The following is a 5,673-nucleotide window of genomic DNA, read 5'->3' on the forward strand; positions in this document are numbered from 1 at the left end:
GCCTGAGAGAAATTCAATGCGATGAGATTTACATGCAGACATAATTTATTGCCAGTGCACCCGTCTTGACAGCTGTTATCACTGTGGTTGACGGTGGATTGTTTACATTACTTGACGGTAGCCAGTGAGGGAAGAAGTAACTAAACTGAAAGTTTGGGCCCTATTTAAACGGCTGTGAGAGATATGAATATTTTACGTAACTTATGATAATATGTCAGGTTCATAAGTTTACGTTTCCAGGCAGTTGATGGCTTGAATGATCTATTCCTCTGATAACAGGATCGGACTCGTAAAATTCCACTTCCAGGCAATTGGTAAGAGGTTATTGTGTAGTCCTTTGACAGCGGGCTTGGGTTTGATCCTTGAAGATTATACAATCAAAGTTAAAAGCTCCGGCGTCTTAATGGTGTAGATATAATATCTACAAAGTCCCAAAAGATAAAAATCTTCCAGTATATATATAGGAATAGAGCGACTGGCCGTCCGGCATAGATTGTGGAGAGAAAGTGAGTGTCAAATGTTAGACCTATCAGCTTTTATAATAAGTGGCTACGTGACAGAATGTAGAACGAAAAGTCTTCACTGATTAGAAATTAATTCGAGGGAAGGCTATAAAAGGAAAGACGATCTAATATTAGAAGGTAAAGTTTATCTAAGCCTACTGAAATATAACTGGAGTGAGATGAATTCAGTTCTTAATAAAATAAAATTTAATAAGATAATTGTGAACAACCTTTACTGTGACAGAGAGGCTGTCACGAGTCCCCATTTATAGCTTAACAACCCTGTAAAAGCATCGAGCACTATTCTATCCGTTTTACGAGTTGAGTTCGTGACTATTTCATTGCTATTGATTACTGTGGAATGTGGATCGAATGCGACAAGACGTCGTGCTGAAATGTCTTAACTACGTAACTCTAATTAATGAGATTAATCCGTAAAGGGCGGGGTAACTTTCAGAAAAGTCGTGACACCAAACTCTAACGAAAGAGTGAAAATATGGAGAGGCTTCGTATGGGAAAAAAACAGACAATGGACGTTTCGGCTACAAACCCTTCGTCAGCACAACAATACACAAATTAACGTGGGAAACAAATAAAATAAAATAAAATGCAAAATAATTTGGTATCGTCTGTTCTCAATGGTGGTTGCAGTATGAAAGAAGCGTTGGCGTGGCGTTATTTTGCATTATAATTTATTTTATATGTTTTCCACGTCAATTTGTGTATTGTTGTGCTGACGAAGGGTTTGTACCCGAAACGTCCATTGTCTGTTATGTTCCGATACGAAACCTCTCCATCTTTACTCTTTCGTTAGTATTTTCACGATCACCCGGCTTCAGGCAGCCCCTACCGTTTTCGACAACAAACTCTCTCTCTCTCTCTCTCTCTCTCTCTCTCTCTCTCTCTCTCTCTCTCTCTCTCTCTCTCTCTGCTCTGCTCTGCTCTGCTCTCTTGGTTCCTGAATCCTTGGGAGTGTGTATTACGTAGCCAGTCCTTTGGAGTACTAACACTGAATAGTTTTGTAAAGGCGCTTAGAGCACGTTTTGTGCGCTATATAAAAGCTCAAGTTTTTAATAGGCAGGTTCCATAAAGGTGGCTTAACTATTTCAGTAGTAGGCAGGATGTATTAGACAGATTCTTAGGATTACAGGAGCGAGAATGGATATGATCTTTATTGACGACTAGCGGTTATTTAAGCTAGGAAATAAGATTACATTCACTCTATAACCAGAAGATCAGTTGCACAAGGTATAATATTATATCCAGTCTTCTAGAAGACTGATTTCACACTTCCATTGAGATTGGAACTGGTATTATGACATCATATTTGTGTTTCCCATTCATTGAAATGTTTATCTCAAAATATCTTCAAAACATTACATGAGAAATGAAAAAAATATATATTAAAAAATAACAACAAAAACAACAAAAATTAATGTTAAAATCCTGCCAAGTAACGCATTTAGTCGAGGCTGTCACGAATTCCCATTTATAGCTTAACAACCCTGTAAAAGCATCGAGCACTATTCTATCCGTTTTACGAGTTGAGTTCGTGACTATTTCATTGCTATTGATTACTGTGGAATGTGGATCGAATGCGACACGACGTCGTGCTGAAATGTCTTAACTACGTAACTCTAATTAATGAGATTAATCCGTAAAGGGCGGGGTAACTTTCAGAAAAGTCGTGACACCAAACTCTAACGAAAGAGTGAAAATATGGAGAGGCTTCGTATGGGAAAAAAACAGACAATGGACGTTTCGGCTACAAACCCTTCGTCAGCACAACAATACACAAATTAACGTGGGAAACAAATAAAATAAAATAAAATGCAAAATAATTTGGTATCGTCTGTTCTCAATGGTGGTTGCAGTATGAAAGAAGCGTTGGCGTGGCGTTATTTTGCATTATAATTTATTTTATATGTTTTCCACGTCAATTTGTGTATTGTTGTGCTGACGAAGGGTTTGTACCCGAAACGTCCATTGTCTGTTATGTTCCGATACGAAACCTCTCCATCTTTACTCTTTCGTTAGTATTTTCACGATCACCCGGCTTCAGGCAGCCCCTACCGTTTTCGACATCAAACTCTCTCTCTCTCTCTCTCTCTCTCTCTCTCTCTCTCTCTCTCTCTCTCTCTCTGCTCTGCTCTCTTGGTTCCTGAATCCTTGGGAGTGTGTATTACGTAGCCAGTCCTTTGGAGTACTAACACTGAATAGTTTTGTAAAGGCGCTTAGAGCACGTTTTGTGCGCTATATAAAAGCTCAAGTTTTTAATAGGCAGGTTCCATAAAGGTGGCTTAACTATTTCAGTAGTAGGCAGGATGTATTAGACAGATTCTTAGGATTACAGGAGCGAGAATGGATATGATCTTTATTGACGACTAGCGGTTATTTAAGCTAGGAAATAAGATTACATTCACTCTATAACCAGAAGATCAGTTGCACAATGTATAATATTATATCCAGTCTTCTAGAAGACTGATTTCACACTTCCATTGAGATTGGAACTGGTATTATGACATCATATTTGTGTTTCCCATTCATTGAAATGTTTATCTCAAAATATCTTCAAAACATTACATGAGAAATGAAAAAAATATATATTAAAAAATAACAACAAAAACAACAAAAATTAATGTTAAAATCCTGCCAAGTAACGCATTTAGTCGAGGCTGTCACGAATTCCCATTTATAGCTTAACAACCCTGTAAAAGCATCGAGCACTATTCTATCCGTTTTACGAGTTGAGTTCGTGACTATTTCATTGCTATTGATTACTGTGGAATGTGGATCGAATGCGACACGACGTCGTGCTGAAATGTCTTAACTACGTAACTCTAATTAATGAGATTAATCCGTAAAGGGCGGGGTAACTTTCAGAAAAGTCGTGACACCAAACTCTAACGAAAGAGTGAAAATGTGGAGAGGCTTCGTATGGAAAAAAAAACAGACGATGGACGTTTCGGGTACAAACCCTTCGTCAGCACAACAATACACAAATTAACGTGGGAAACAAATAAAATAATATAAAATGAAAAATAACTTGGTATCGTCTGTCCTCAATGGTGGTTGCAGTATGAATGAAGCGTTAGCTTGGCGTTATTTTGCATTATATTTCATTTTATTTGTTTTCCACGTTAATTTGTGCATTGTTGTGCTGACGAAGTGTTTGTACCCGAAACGTCCATTGTTTTGTTCCGATACGAAGCCTCTCCATTTTCACTTTTTCGTTAGTATTTTCACGATCACCCGGCTTCAGACAGCGCCTACCATTTTCTACATCCAACTCTCTCTCTACTCTCTTGGTTCCTGAATCCTTGGGAGTGTGTATTCCGTAGCCTGTCCTTTGGAGTATTAACACTGAATAGTTTTGTAAAGTCGCTTAGAGCACGTTTTGTGCGCTATAGGGAATGAGATTATCGGAAGAGTAGCGTCCCTTGATTGGACGTCACCTTACAGAGAGAACGTCAATTTGTATTTGAAGTGTCTCAAGCCGCTTTCACCGGACGAGAGACGCATGCGCACAACCAACATGACCTTCTCTCTCTAATAACTTTTCCGCCGGTGACGTCACAGACTATAGGTGACGTCCAATCAAGGGACGCTACTCTTCCGCTAATCTCATTCCCTATATAAAAGCTCAAGTTTTTAATAGGTTTCATAAAGGTGGCAGCAGCAGCTTCTTATGGTTCTCACACTACTATGCTATGTATGACGATCGACCCAATCAGCAAAGTCCGGTCCGCATTCGTGCACCGTCGCGAACCCGCCCGGTGGCATCGTCACAACACACCGTTCAACCAGATGCTCTGCTTGTTTCGAGTTCTTGCCCACATCGGGTACATGTAGGACAGATGGAAAGTCCCCGCTGATGAAGCGCCTTTGGCATAACTACTTCAGTAACAGGATGTATAGACAGATTCTTAGGATAACAGGACGTTAACTCTCTCCTTACCATCTATTTTCAGAATTATACCCGAAACTTCAAACTCACCAAACACAAAGATAATTTTTTTTCAAACAGATGGTAACGAGTAGGACCTGTTTTCTAATATCCTGTTCACAAAAATGAGCTCTGCAACAAAGTGTTGAGTTTTTATAGCTTAACTATTTAAAAAAAATCAGAATAAGACTATTGTTGGCTGCATCGTAACGAATGTGACGATTTTTCTGTGGGTGGTAAGGAGAGGGTTAAAGAACGAGAATTAATTATCTTTACTGACGAACTGCATATCTATAGATAGTATGCGCTTGGCAAAGAAGCTCACAACAACGCCATCCGAAAGTATAACGGATCAACACACAAAACTGTGTGTAATCATGAAAGTGGATAGTCTCGTTAATACTGTTTAGTAATAATTACACATCATAAATAACTTTTTTAGAAATATGAATAAAATTTCTTCACTTTTTTGACAATATTCAAATATTTTTTTGAATTACCCCAAAACTATTCAATAAAAACCAAATCAAATAAGAAAGCTATTAATTTGTTGTAACATTTCAGCTATTTTAGTTCCAAATTCCAAAGCTCTAGCATTAAAAGTAGATTCTTTTAAATATCTTGGACAGACAATGACCAACAACGGAAAGAATGAGCTGAAAGTGAAAAACAGGATTGCAATAGCTAAGTTGAGGTTCAGCCAACTGAATAACATGTTAACTTCGCAACAAACGCAGATGAAAACGAGAATAAGAATACTCAAATGTTATGTCCACTCAGCACTTCTCTACGGCTCAGAGACATGGACTTTGAACAAACAAATAGAGAAAAGAATTGAGGCCTTTGAAATGTGGACTTTCCATCGCCTTGGAAAAATCAGCTGGAAAGAAAATAAAACAAATCAAGAAGTCTGTGACATCCTTGATATCAGACCGACCCTAATGAAAGTAACAAAAACAAGAAAACTAAGGTATTTTGGACACCTAAGACGCCATCAAACTGTCAACAAGGACATTCTTGAGGGTAGAATTGTGGGGAAAAGAGGAAGAGGCAGGCCAGCAAGAACTTGGATAGATGATGTGAGGACATGGACAGGATTGTCGGCAGCCGAATGCAGTCAGCAAGCCGTCAACAGGGAAGATTGGCGTGTCATTTCAAGTCGACCTCAACCCATGAGATGACACTGGAAAAGAGAGAGCATTAAAAAATTTTAAGTGGTCAAGT

The 5,673-nt window shown here is 38.6% G+C and overlaps 1 protein-coding gene across 2 annotated transcripts in view; it reads left to right on the plus strand.

Annotated features, from left to right (window-relative positions):
- Positions 1-489: 489 nt before the first annotated feature.
- LOC144958343 (uncharacterized) overlaps positions 490-5,673 on the plus strand; it is a 280,562-nt gene continuing 275,378 nt past the window's right edge. Inside the window, exon 1 of one of the 2 annotated variants that reach the window (XM_078890268.1) lies at positions 490-641. The gene's annotated coding sequence lies outside the window, so the exon portion shown is untranslated. The remainder of the gene's footprint in view (positions 642-5,673) is intronic. The other variant, XM_078890267.1, reaches the window with a different exon arrangement.

The sequence above is a fragment of the Berghia stephanieae genome, chromosome 12 (genome assembly GCF_034508935.2).
Source record: "Berghia stephanieae isolate SIO BIC M18660-M18661 chromosome 12, UCSD_Bste_1.3, whole genome shotgun sequence".
NCBI classification, from domain to species: Eukaryota; Metazoa; Mollusca; class Gastropoda; order Nudibranchia; family Aeolidiidae; genus Berghia; species Berghia stephanieae.